Raw genomic sequence first — 14,627 nt, 5'->3', positions numbered from 1 at the left:
CTCCTCCTCTCCTCTCTCTCTCTCTCTCTCTCTCCCCCCCTCCCTCCCTCCCTCCCTCTGTCTCTCTCTCCCTTTATTATTTTTTCTCTCCTATTTAGTGATAGGAGGTGAAACTTGGAAGATAAAGGGTGGGAAAAAGAACCACCCACAAAGTAGCAAAGACCAGGCAAGCAAAAGAAGAAACAAGAAGAAAGAAATTAGATTTAAGGGTCTGTCTGTCTGTCTGTCTGTCTGTCTGTCTGTCTGTCTGTCTGTCTGTCTCTCTCTCTCTCTCTCTCTCTCTCTCTCTCTCTCTCTCTCTCCCTATCCTTTTTTCCTTTTCTATCTAGTGATGGGAGGTGAAACTGGGCTTGGGGGCTGATAAAGGATGAGAAAAAGAAGAAACCACAAAGTAGTAAAGAAAAGGTTCAGACTCCAGCCAGGCAAAGCCAGCAGAATTCAAATCTTCTCTGCCTCCTGTTTCTGAGGAGATAGAGGTGGTACATTTGGTTCAGCCAAAAATAGCTAATCAACGGTCTTTGGAGGAATATACTGTAATCCAGAGTTTCTATGGCATATCATTCACGATTTCCAGGATAGAATTAAAAATCTTTTGTGGTAATAGATATCATAGGAAGGCACTTTGGAGGTTGTTAAAGCACACCCATGGGGGCACCTGTGAGAGTGTTTCCACAAAGGATCAGTTGACTGAAGGTCAGTGGTGAGTGCTGTGGCGCTCTGAGGGAGAAGTGCCCCTGGAGATGCATGCACTTGAATACTTGTTTCCCAGCTGGTAGTGCTTCCTCAGAAGTTATGGAATCTTTAAGCATGCAGCTCGAGGAAGTACATCGCTGAGGGGCAGGCTGTGAGGGTTTATAGCCTCATTCCACACTTCCTGTTCTGTCTCTGTCTCAGTCTCTGTCTGTCTTATCTACCTCTGTCTCTCTCTGTGTCTCTGTCTCATCTCTGTCTCTGTATTTCTCCTATGTATAGATGAAAATGCAACCAGCCATCTTCCTGCCTCTGCTGGCATGCCATACCTCATCCATCATTGCAGACATCTCTGGAACCATAAATCAAAATAAATTTCCTTCCGTAAGTTCCTTCTGGTCAGGGCATTTTTACTGCTGTAACATGAAAGGGAACTAGCACACCGATCCTGCATGCAGGCAGTAGCCTCTCTTCATTGGACTGCAGATAGAATGGATGAAAAAAAGGGAGAAAACCTGTTAGCGCTCGAGTTTTCCCTGTGTCTGTTTCCTGACTACCATGATAAAAGCCTCCAGACACTTCTCACCATGATAGAAGGAAGCCTATGACATTATAATCAACACAAAATTTCCTACTCTTAATGGGTATCTATCTTGTATTGACAGAAAAACTAGTATACTTACTGTACAGAGACATAGGAGAACATGAATGAGCCATTTTTTTCTCTTTAAAGTTTATGTGTATGTGTGTGTGTGTGTGTGTGTGTGTGTGTGTGTGTGTGTGTGTGTACACTATGGTACCCATGTGGAAATCAGAGAACAACTTGTAAGAATCCAATTTCTCTTGCATGTGGGTCTCAGGGAATAAATTTGGGTTGTCAGGCTTGACAACAAGCATCTTTACCTGCTGAGCCATCTTGCTGGAACAAACCATTTTCAATACAAAAAAGCAATGAATAGTAATTCTGAGATTATCCCAATGTTTGAATAAAAATGAGAGTTTTTAAAGTAATTATGTTTTAGGGAGCAAAGGAAAATAAAACAGTGGAATGACAAGAAACCTCAGATGAGAGATAAAGAACACAAAAGAATTAAATAGAAAGTACAGTCTCAACGACATTGGTATCAATTCTTTCCAAACTAATCTATAGGCTTAATGTACATTCAACCAAAATCTCCACAGTAGTGTTATAGAAATTTAAAAAGTCTCAAATTTGTAAGCAAAACCAAAAGAAAAGAAAAAAGAAAAAGGAAGCAAACAAACTAAGATAATTGAAACTATTTTGAAACAACAAACGGTTGTAAGGGCCACACTATCTTGTTTAAATGTATGATAATGCCACTGTAACTAAGATGGTGTGATATCGAAAGACAGAAAGATCAATAAAGAGAATTCAGGGTCTAGAATATATATTTAAAATTATATTATCAACTTGATTCTCAATAAAGGTACAAAGACACTTGAATATAAATCTGGTTGGGACAGCTGGACATGTGGGTGCCAGAAAATGAACCTTGGCTTCTACTTGGCACCATATAAAACCTAACACTATAAAAAAATTCTGTAAATAAAACAGAGAAAATATCTTTGTGAGCTTGAATAAGGCAAACACTTCTCTTTCTTCTCTCTCTCTCTCTCTCTCTCTCTCTCTCTCCTCTCTCTCCTCCAAAAGAATATGAGCAAATTGAAATTCATTTTTAAAAAGTCACTCTTTGAAACTCAATGTGAGGAAAATAAAAATCTCAAGTCATAGAAGTCATGAAGTTCTAGTGATGTTAAAATTATATCTTACTTAGATATATCTACATATAAGCAGGTTAAACTGTTTCTGCCTGTTCCCCACCATAAAGCAGAAGGGACTCTTGTACACTGCTGATTGCTGATGGAAATGCGCAGTGGAATGGCCACTTAGCAAACAGCTTCCTAGTCTCTTAAGTAGTTAAGCTTACTCAAAACTTAAAGATAGCACCTGGGTGATGGAGGAGCCTCGAAGGAAGTCTGGAAGTATGCCTAGTAAGACATTAATTAGACCGTGACCACTCCCTTTCCTTTTGTTCCCTAGGTGGTGATGAAATGGGCAACTCTGTTCTTCCTTATGCGAATGCCACAACACACTGCCCTGCCATAGGCACAGGGCAATAGGATCGACACTTTGCCTGGTACCCCTGAAACTATGACCTAAGGAAAAATGTTTAACCTATCTCCCCCAAATTCTTTATAACTTATATCAGGTTTATTTATTTGCTTGTTTTTCTTGTTGGTTTTCGGGTATTCTCTTTGACAAGAAGCCAATACATAGAACAGTTTGAAGAACTTTCTAAGACAGAGCACAGCAAGAGTAAGGTGGTATGCAGCAGATCACTCAGGGTACCCTCAATTTAGCAACTACGTTTCTTTAGTAGACAGTGTTCTGGGTGACCAGATTCTCAGGCCTTAGAATACAACGCCACATCACAAGACAACCGAGACAATTAACAACCCTAAATAAGACACGATTTCCCTTCCTCTGCTACTTTCAATAGTGGAGACTTTGGGAAAGGTTCTGAAGGGGTCTTCTGGTCACACACAGCTTTTTTTTTTTTAAAGATATGTCTTCCCATTCCTATTCTTGTCAAGCATAGTTAGTATGCCCGGCAGTAGTATTTTATGAATCACAAAAAAAAAAATGATGGCGAACAAGTTCCACTACAGTCACCTGGTAGACAGGTTTCCAGATGGTGTGCCTGTACTTAGCCGATCTCCTCCTCTGAGGAAGCCATTAGCTGACAATCACTGTGGACTATAAAAGTGCAAGGAGACTCAAAGGACTTTATAGATTCTTTTATATAGCAAGAGGAAAATATATTGACTCAGTCCCAAAGAGTCCTGTCAGGGGACTACTAGCATAACCATTAGTCATCTGAGATAGTTTTATTGCAGATTAGAACAAACCAGGAATATGGTACTGTGGGGAGCTGTGGAAGCCACAAATGAATGTGTAAAAAGTGGATGAAATCCTGAGCAAATGTGTATTGTTTGACACAGGCATCGCCGTGTCTCGGAGCTTCCGGTGCGAAGGTCACGGACAAGATGGTTCCCCCGGTTCAGGTCTCTCCGCTCATCAAGTTCGGCCAATACTCCGCCCTGGTCCTCGGCATGGCCTATGACCGCCAAACGCTACAGTTACCTAAAACCCCGGGCAGAGGAGGAGAGGCGAGTAGCAGCAGAGGAGAAGAGACTAGATGAGCTAAAACGCATCGAGCGAGAACTGGCAGAAGCTGGAGATGACAGCATTCTCAAGTGAGGCGCCAGTGAGCTTGTCTTTAGTCGCCGAGGATGAATAAAGCTTTGTTGTGTGGAAAAAAAAAAAAAAAAAAAAAAAGAACCAAAGTCTCAGATCATATGAAATTGGCTGACTGGGGTCCAAGTAGAAGTGTCTATAAATGATTGTCCAGTGTGTCTAAGTACAAGTGTTTATGATTGACCAATGTAAAAGGGTGTGTGTTTTCCCTCCTGGAATAATGACTCATGAGACTCAAAACATATTTGCAAATATGTAGGCCATATAGCTAAGCTCTGATTAGCTCATACCTTATATCTCATGTATTTTACTCTTAGTTCTGCCATCTGGCTCGTTAGCTCTGCTCAGGTACCACATGTCTGTCCTCCTCACATCTTCCCAGGCAAATCTCCCTGCCTGGTCCTATCCCAGAATCCTTTCTACATGCCAGATGTTCTATATTCTATTTTACCCTTTTCTATAGGCCATAGGTTTTTTTTTATTATTATTTTTAATTGACAGCTGTTGCATCCATACAATACATGAGATTTTCTCTCTACAGACCAATGTGTGCAAAAACTAGAATCTGCAATTTCCCCCTCCTGCGTGTTTACACCCTAAGACTGTTGCCTACAAGACTCCCTACCAAGACTTTTAAAGTCTGCTTCTCTTTGCTATAGAAAATAGATATGCCGAGGTTGGGGTTGCTGCTGTAGTGGCCATTCGACAGTGCACACAGATCACCTGACTCCAGCTCCTCTGTCCCTATATCTATCTCTCCTGTCCCCTCATGCCCTCATTACCCCAGTCAGATCAAAACACCAAGCCATGTAGATCACTGTATGGTACAGAGACGCGAAGCAGCTAAGAGCTAGTGAACTGCTGATGGTGAAGGCTGCTTGAAAGTCAGATTTAATTAATGATGTTTTATAGGAGTTTACAGTTAAGGAGGCTCCTGTTGCCAGGCTGAATTCATAAAACTGAAACAGCATGAATAGAAGAAAGGAGTGCACAATTACAATGAAATGCAAAGGAGAATGGAGGGCAATAAAAAAATGAAAGGGAAGACATTTAAATTATGTCCAAAATTGCTTCTTGCCCTCTATTCCCACGAACTTGCCTAGATGCTAGTCACTTTTCTACAATGGTCTTCTAAACTATGCGTATTGCTTCACATAGCTCCAAGTCTACGTTTCAACTGCACGAGGCTATTTACTCCACCTTCCTTGAATCATTATAAATCCTTCCACTGGACCCACCAGGGCTTGAGCATCTGTCTTGGGAGATGCTCCAAACCTAGTTCAAGAATATTTTTTCAAGATAGGTTCTCAACTATTCATCCCAAGATGCTCTTGGGCTTGCAATACTTCTTCCTCCACTTTCCAGGTTCTAGGGCTACAGGTGTGCATCACCATGCCTAGTTCTAAGGTGATTTCTTACATTTTTGCTAACTCATGCTAACCCTGATACTCACTACTTGTTCGTGTGCTGTTCCTAAGCCATAGTTCTCTGTTCATATTATCTAACATACTTTCATTTTAACCCCTGCCAAGCTTTTAACAGGCCTGCTCATGTACTTCTGTATCCTCAAACTTTACAGGAAGATGACATGGAAGATGTAGTAAAGACCAGAATGGTGTTGACAGTGTAATCCAATCACGCATCAACATTCATAAGTGCCTTGGTTTTTATACACCAGAAAAGTACTTATTGACAACTTCTCATATGCCAGGCTCCGTGTTAAACTTTGATATGTTTTGCTTCATCTAGAGAGATTAAGTAGGTGGTGGGGTATTTTTGAAAATGAAAGTGTTAAAAAATAAAAGGGAGAAACTAACAGATGTCAATGCATCAAACCAGGAAAGACCGGAGGCTTCTGATAGGATGTGACCACTCAGAGGGAGGAGAGAGAAAAGACACTTGGCTTCTAAAACCTCTCCTCATGAGATCCCACTGGATATGCCATTACATTGGTCATACAGATGTCTGCACTTTGACTGCTCTGTGCTGGGAGTTTTAAGAAACCTCCTCTTATGACGGAGTATGTAACAGCTGGGGAAAGCAGTTAAGTCCAGTAAGTTGGTGTCCAGTGAGTCCACTGTGTTGCCTGTTAACTTTGATGCCTTGTTCTGGTTCTGCATGTCACTGGGTGTATGGCATTGGACAATTTACCTCAATTATTATCTATTAAAGGGATGCACCCATACCTACCTCATAGGGTTGCATAAGATACTAGAGGCAAAATACAAATATTCCTTAAACTTTCCTCTCCTGTTGTCTTTCCCACTAGATATGGCAAATTTTAGAGTATTAGACATGAACAACAAGGAAAAGGCACTCCTCTTCAGCAACATCCTGTATTATAGAAAATTTCTTTCCTCAAATGTTAATTCTTGCCCATATCACATTGTTGTTAAGCATATTATTGGGAGGCTTAGCATTGTTTATAGATGTTTTACTTTGAAACATTTTAAAAATTCAGATAAATTGCCATTTCTAAATCATGATGGATAGCGACACATTTATGAAATTTAGAACTCTCTGGTTTCAATTTCACTATGTAAGTCACGAGACCATAGTTTTGAAATTTTGAAAAAGTACTTTGTATAGACGGAAATTAATTATTCTTTCTCATTTTCTGTAAGAAGCACATTTATTATGTGTTCTACAAAATTGTATTCACTTTATCCAAGTGAGAAATAGTTGAGGGACTTCATTATATTTGGAGAACATTTCCATCAATCAGAGATTTAGCAGCCACCAAAAGGAATTCTACAATTAATCTTTTATATCATGGGTGTGACTTATAATCTCTATACTAAAAATATTAAATATGAGGAAAAATTCATAAGCCTTAATGTTCATCGGCAAAGAAACACTGCTTTGTGTTTTTGAAGATATGAAAATTTTAAATGAAACCTACATGCTTGAAATTAGTGCCAGATGCAATACAATTCCGGCATAACTCACTAGCTGCATATTTCACTATGATTTACTAAAAAGTATTCAATTCTATGTTTCACTGAAATCTCAAAAATACAAGTATTTCATTCACAGAACACATGGCTTGGCAGGTTTCCAGAGTAGGAGTTTTCTGGAGAGAAGATAAATTTATTGATTAAAATAAATCAAATAACTGACATTTTCCTTAGAAAACTTGCAAAACATAATATGCAGAAGTTGGCAGTCTTGTAGCTTGAACGAGAACAAAACTCTGAGATGTGACTTATGCTTATTATAAGTCTTCATTAGTGTCATGAACCCAATATATAAGAATTTTCATATTAATGTTTGGAAAATATACATGTAATTATGTACATATATAAATGCATATGTGCTAATGATTATAAATCTTTGGTGTTCTTTATTCCGTTTCTATCCAATGCACAGTGAAATGCAGTAAACAATGAACACTTGTGTGGAAATAATTCAGACCCTAAAATGCTGACATTATTTCTGTGTGTCCCATGCTACAGCTTTGTGTCCTTCCCTGTCCTTTCACGACTCTGGTCACACTTTTGCCTTCAGAAATTGCTATGGGATAGCCTGTGTGCTTTCCCCAAATTCATGCATAAGCCTTAACCCACAGCATAGATATATCTGGAGACGGGCCCTCTATGGAAGTGAGCTAAGTAAAATAGAAAGGATGGGCCCCTGACTTGCTACCATCTACTTTCCTCATGAAGACTCCAGAGAGCTCTACTGAACTATGTTCTAAAGAGGTCACCCGAGCTCACGGGAAGGAGTAGCTGCCCAGAAGCAGGAGAACAGACCATGCTAGCGGACTTCACAGTGTCCAGGGGTGGAGAAATTCTACCCAGTTTGTGGTGTTTTGTTACAGCAACTTACAGCGGACTGACACGGCAATTAAGCTGCTCGGTGCTGACTATTCCAAAGCCAGTTTCGTACAGTTCTTTAACATTTTAAGGATTTGAGTAGAAGAAAATCCCATTTAAAGGCTGAACAGGCGTCTCTTTGCAGAGTTTCATAGAACTCGTGAATCCCTGAATTTTTCCGCTTTTCTCTAGAATCAGGGAATGCTCGAAAGGGAACCTCAGCCAGACAAACATACCAAATTAGGGTTCTAGAACACTACACCATAAACTCGCCCATCTTCAAGATGGTATTGGAGGTTGCACGGGTGCAATGGCTGTTTAAGTAGAACTAAACATCTAATAGTGCTAAATCTACTCATGTTATTGAATAAAAGCAAAAGTTTTTGTATTTCAGAGTACTTTCCAAAGGGTCTAGTCGATAGTGCTAACAGATGAAAATTGTTTGTCCTACAGCTAACTTCTTGCTTTGGATAACTGCATAGCTTGAAGCGCAGCCTTACTTAGGGGTATGTTAGCATTCGTATAACATGCTGATGATTCTTACTCTGTCATAGTAACTGACTTTTAGCCAGTCAGCGTGACAGCTGATCAGCCCACGTCTATATAAGGTGAGTGTCCAGATATGAACAACCACACTATTCTATCAGTTTCTACCCGCAGCCTGCCTTTTTAAAACCACTGTTATATCAGTTTCTCGCCCCCCACCCTAGCGCTTTTTTTTTTTTTAATCTGCAAAGATTGCTGGCTCTCTGGAGGAACACTTGCCCCATATATGATCCATTGCACGTGTACAGAGTCCAGAAGACGACTCCCAAGTGTAGATCCTTAGTGGATGCCCACCGGTCTTTTGTGCTCATTGGCCTGGAGCTTATCAAGAAGGCAAGTCTGCCTTCTGCCTCAGTGCTGGGAATACACGCATGGCGCATGGCGTTACCCATGGCTTTTAAAATATAGATTCTGGGAATGGAATGAGTCCTCCCCTTTGCTCGGCAAACTTTTCACGGACTGAGCTTCTCCTTATCTCTGTATTTTCTTATATAGCCATCACAAGAAAATAGGAACATATACTTAATCTGATTATAAACAGTACTTTAGAAAATGGCGGCACTTCCGAATTAGTCCTATTCTTCGCCCCATCTTATTGTCTGGTTTATTGTCTTCATTCCGTGATGTTTTCTGACCTTTTCCTTCATTAGAGGCCTCCGACCCCCTCATCAGGATCTACACCCTGTGCCAGCCTGGTAAACAAACTTCTGACTACAGGTACTCAGGTGGATTCCGTCAAGCAGATGCTAAGTGCCTGGAGAACCGGAATCAGATTCAGAATTGCTTGAGGCCTGGAACACAGTGCACACTCAAATATACGCAGAAAGAGAGAGAATGGGGGTGGGGCGGGGGAGGCGGTGAAGGGAGAGAAAGAAGAATCTAGGATCCTCTTTTGCATGAACTCAGGTGAGCGTCGAAGTCAGCCCGTTCCTCAGCCAGACGCACCAGCACCGGCAAGGAATGAGGAAGGAACGAAGATTAAAAAAAAAAAAATAATCTCTGGGTCAAAGGAGAAAGAGAAAAGGGGTGGTGGTGGTGCCTGTGGACCGGGGAGACGGACCGGACAACATCGACAAAACCAGCCTCCCGGAGCCAACGGAAGAGTCCCCGCCCCTAGGCCGTTGCCTTGGCGACCGCAGAGCCAGAACGGCAGCATCCTATTGGCTGAGCCGCTGGAGCCAATGAGAAGGCGCGATGTTGGCGGGGTTCTAAGATGGCCGCCGGGCCGCTGCTTACTTGCCGGTAAATTCGGCTTCTCGCGGCGCGGCTTGTCGGTGGGCTTCGCGGCGGGCCGGTCGGGTTTGGGTTCCAGGGCGGTGAGGGTAGCGGAGAAGGCTGGGCGCCCGTCCTCACAGCTCCTCCGTGGGGCCGGGAAAGCCCTACGCTCGGCTCCCAGGGGGCGTCACGGGCAGAGAGGCCGCTGTCCCATCCCAGGCCGGCTGCGGAGGGGACCGGCAGGCGTGGGCTGCTGTACCCAGGGAAGCGGCTTCGCCTCGCGGAGTTCCAGGTGGTCGGGTCGAGCGGGCGAAGGTGTACCTTTTTAGAGCCAACCTCTCGCAGTCTCGGACCTTGTAAGTATTTTATTTGCGCATTGGAGTGGGTCGCATAATTCGGAAATCGTTCAATACAGGGTAGAGAGCGGTCTGGGTGGGTGGGGAGTGGTTTCCAGATCTTGCCTGTAAACAACAATGTCATAATTGAAACTCACCCACCGTTGCAAATAAAGAATTTTGCTATATGAATAGTTCATGTAGGGTAAATCCGAACTCGGGCCTTGTGTTTTCTGTGCCGTTTGAGAAAAAGAAACACATTTCCTAACAATAAATAAAACATTTACTTTAACGTTGGTCTCCTAAGCCTAAAAGTACGTTAGTTAATCCCAAAATTCAGGCACTAATTAAATACTTTATTGTGCTTTTATAGGTTAGAGGATGGCGGTTATAATTACTTTATAGATAAGATTGAAATTAGATGTCCGTGATTATTTAAAATTGAATACAAAAATATGTGACATAAGACAGTCACTGATGTAAATGCAGTTTAAATTCTGGCGTAGTAGAGATAGGAAAAACTTACCTGTTGAGATGCGCTATTTTATCCTTTGGGCATTGGTTGTAGACAGTTGCGTGGTCTAGAAACTCTCTAAATGTGACTCTCAGTCTGTTACGTAGTATAATACTTTGCCTGGTTTTTCATATGCAAAAAGTGCAGAAAATTATTAGAAAAAATTTCAGTCCTGTAATCAGTTGTTTTGGCGCCTTTCCCTAATATTTGTTTCCAAGAATTCTTCACCAACTTTGCCCTTTAAAAGCGTATAATTTAAAGCCATCAGGCCTCGCTTTTGTGAAATAAGGGGATCACAATGATTTAGGCAAGTGTTAAAAGAGTTGATGTTAATTTCTAGTGAGTGTTGTGATGAGGATCTACTCCTGCCTCTTGGTTGTGTGTCATGACCTGCTTTGTTTTTCTGCTACTTCTTTTGTGTCTTTTTTGTAACCGGATTTTCTGCCCTTTTTCAGTGGCCTGAAGAGCCTGTAAACACTGGTCATCTTGTGAGGTAGAGGAAAGAAACTGCATTTACTTGGCTTTAAACCAGACTACTTGATTGAGAGAGAGAGAGAGAGAGAGAGAGAGAGAGAGAGAGAGAGAGAGAGAGAGACAGAGAGAGGGAGAGGGGGAGAGATTATTACAAAGGGAGGAGCAGGTAGCTCTGGGCATGTGGGATACTGACAGTACTAAGATCATTAACCTTTTAAAGGTGATGCTTCTCAGTGGAGGCTGATCATACCTTCATTCTAAAGCTTAGCAAGACTGGAGACCTAGCCTGCTCAGCTGTTAGTCACCCAAGTTTCAAGACTATTTGTGTACGTATAACTAGTGGTCTCCATACAAACTACAACTTTTATTATTCAGAGTCGGTATCTCTGTGTGTGGTTTCTGTATTTTGAGAGATGGTATTTACTAAACCATTTTTTTTTAAATGAGGTGTATAGTCAGCCGCTCTGGGAACAGGTGAGGACTAGTGCTTCACTGGACTTAGGTTTTCTCACCTAAAGGTAGACAATACTGTGCCATGGCAGGGGCGGGGGGAATAAAATAAATCAATTAAAATACTGATAACTAGCTTCATGACTTTTATCATAAAACTTGTAGAAAAAAGAAAAAACATAGATTACCAGGTGCCGAACCACTTTGTTTTAAATGCATTTGTTCTCTGCTCAGGAATGGCTGTGGTTGTTCACGGGGGAAAATCCTCTTTATTTAGACTTAGAAGAATAAGTAAATACATTCAGTTCATAGCAAATGATGTCTGCCCAGAACTAGCCCATGTGTCCCATTTGTACACAGCACAGTTTGTTGATGGAATAAACAACCGCTGCAGCGGGGATGGAGGGTATGAAGTGAAGGAGGTGACATTTGAGACTTTACAGAAAAGGGGGTTATGGCTCAGTTATAGATTTTCCTTGTGGATATCATGGTTAATTAAGTATTATTAGGTTATAGGCTAAAAATGGAAATTTTACAGATGGAGTCATCGCCTGTGCTGTGGGCGTGGCTATAGAATACATAGAAGAATCGAGTTTCCGTTTGTTTGGTATTCCATGTCTTTTGAAAATGGCTGAATGAACTTTCCCAGAGACCAGTTTAGGATTTTCTGCCTTAAGATAAAGACATATACCCCGAAAGGAATGGAAGAGACACTTCAAAGAAACAATCACCCTCAGAGAAGCCCAAACAGGAGTAGCAGGGAGCCAGGCGTAGTGTCAGTCGGGAAAGACATGAATGCTAGGAGTAGAGAGACAGTATCTTCAAATAGGAGCCCAGGGCAGAAATCACTGAGCAGCCTCTCCATATTGACTGGTTTACAGCTGAGCTGCTGCTTAGCTGGACAGCTCCTTGCTGCGGGTTCATCACCAGCAGTCAATGGGCATAAACACGCATCCCCTTATGTATGTTTTTGTGTTTTCTTTTTGTTTTGCACCACCCCCAGCCCCCATGCCACAGGGAACTGAAAGAACAGAGGTAAAATATATATACCTTAGTTGAATTTTGCAGTTCTTCTTTCTTCAGGTACATTTAAGAAACTATCAAGCCAGTGAAATACCATATTAAGGACAGTTTTGGATGCCATATCACTAGTAGATAAAAGTAATTTTAAGAAACTTCAAAAATTGGAAACTGGATAGCTGCCTGAGAACTGATGAGGAAAAGCCCTCGGGGTGGCGCAGACTGCAGAGTGCAGACCGTGGAGCCCTGACGCTCCACAGCAGGTCTGCTTGTGGTGGCTAGGCTGAGGGACAGTTCCTTGCTGTGGTGTAAGCATGGTCCCATGTGGCTCTGGCTCTTTCCTGGTTTGTGTGCTTCTGGCCTCAAGCTCTCAGAGAGTGTCTTGCATGCAGTGAAGATTTCCATGGCAGTACTATTTATACGAGGCCCCAATCATGCTGTAAACATGTCTAAACTTTGTTAGAGCTTCAACACTTCAAGTGGGTAATGAGCCCAAAGATGCTCTGGACACTCTTACTGCTCTGCTGTCCTCGCTGGCATATTCCACAGGGTCCCAACCTTTAAACTTCACAGGCCAACTGGGTGCAGTGGCACACGCCTGTAATCCCAGCATGTAGGGAGGCAGCGGCAGACGGAGTTCTGTGAGTTTGAAACCAGTCTGCTCTATAAGTCCAGGACAGCCAGGGATACACAGAGAAACCCTGTCTCAAAAAACAAATAACAACAACAGCAACATGAAATCTACAGACCAAATGCTTAGGGTTAGATGCAGGGTTTTATAAGGCCAAACATATAATTTGGGGTCTCTACTTTGAGTTGAACTTAAATTCTGGATAGAAAATTACACTCTATGGTTAGAGAAGACCTTTATAAATAAACAACATTACTTTTGAGTTCTAGTAATTATCTGGTAATCTGCCTTTTGTTTTATTGCTTTAGGCCAAGTACAAGGTTTATTTATAGAAGCTTTATATCAGACTGTGGAGATCAGGGAGGAACATGATTTGTATCAGTTGATAAATGAAACACCACAAATACTAGAAACTTCAAAGGTATCTTACAGCTCCTTCTATTTATTATTAGGGGTGATAAAAATGCATTTCATGGCTATAGAAATAATAGCAAGACCCACTGAACATTTTCTTTGATGCACAGTTCAAATTTATTTAAAAAAAAAAAAAAAAGGCTTTTCAACCCCAAACATTAATTGAGCCCCTAGACCCCCCTGAATGATTGTTGTATCTCATTTAATTCTCAGCTAAGCAGTGTAATTATCCTGAGCTACAGATGAACCCAGGGGAAGGTTATTACCGAAATTTTGGGACTATAAGACGCACTCTGTTTTTAGAGCAGTAAAAGAAGGCGCAACCTAATCCCCACCCCCCACCACACACACATTTTGGGGGGGGAGTGGGTCTTATAGTCTGAAAAATACGGTAAGTGACTTCCTTCTGCCTGTGGTAGAACTGCAATCAGGGGTCTAGTTGGGTCCTTTTAAAAAGCCAAGAGACTGGTAAACCTTTCTTAAAACACAAAAATAAGCACTGCTTCTTTAAATATGAGAGGAGGCTCTTACAAGAAAGTAGAGAGCTATAATTCAGAGAAATGCAGCATCCCTGATGCCTGTGACCTGAACAGGATGCAACACTCAGCAAGATTGCTTTCTGTTAGCACTTCTGTCTCTTCTGGCTCACGATGAGTCATGAGGGTCTAACTCACGTTTTATGGAAAAATAGGCTGTACTTGGAGATCAAATGAAGCTTTCATAATCTTTGCACATGATTACACTAATTCTAAAAATTAGTCACTTTCATGAAACTTAATGGCTGCACCATTGTTGAGATAATGCCAAACACTATGCCGCTTCTTGTTAGTCAAGAAAGCTGTGTGCTTGTTAGATTTAGATTTCTATTTCACTTGGTTTATTTTAGTAAATTGTAAAATTTAAGACTAGTGTTATTTTCTACCACCACACCACACAAATAAACATTTGTTATTAATATTTATATTACTATATGTGTATGGGTGTGCATGCCATAGCACACAGGTCAGAGGAATTGCCTTTTCACCTACCAAGTGTGGCTGCAGCTCAGGTCACAGGCTGGGTGGCAGGGGCCTTTCCTTGCCGAACCATCTTGCTGGCGCATACTACTACACTGCTTAAAAAATACATTTACAACTTTAAGTTGTTTCCTTTAACTGTTTCCCTGTTACTTAGACATCAACCTTTTGGATATTCCTTGTGCTTCAGTGCAGATGGCACGGCCACCTCTGTTTTGTTCTTTGCT

The 14,627-nt window shown here is 41.5% G+C and overlaps 1 pseudogene; it reads left to right on the top strand.

Annotated features, from left to right (window-relative positions):
* Positions 1–3,733: 3,733 nt before the first annotated feature.
* LOC127190124 (ATP synthase subunit e, mitochondrial-like) lies at positions 3,734–4,049 on the top strand (annotated as a pseudogene).
* The last annotated feature ends 10,578 nt before the right edge of the window (positions 4,050–14,627 follow it).

The sequence above is a fragment of the Acomys russatus genome, chromosome 5 (genome assembly GCF_903995435.1).
Source record: "Acomys russatus chromosome 5, mAcoRus1.1, whole genome shotgun sequence".
In the NCBI taxonomy this organism is placed as follows: domain Eukaryota; kingdom Metazoa; phylum Chordata; class Mammalia; order Rodentia; family Muridae; genus Acomys; species Acomys russatus.
The sequence above is the reverse complement of the archived record's forward strand: the minus strand, read 5'-3'. Positions and strand labels throughout refer to the sequence as shown.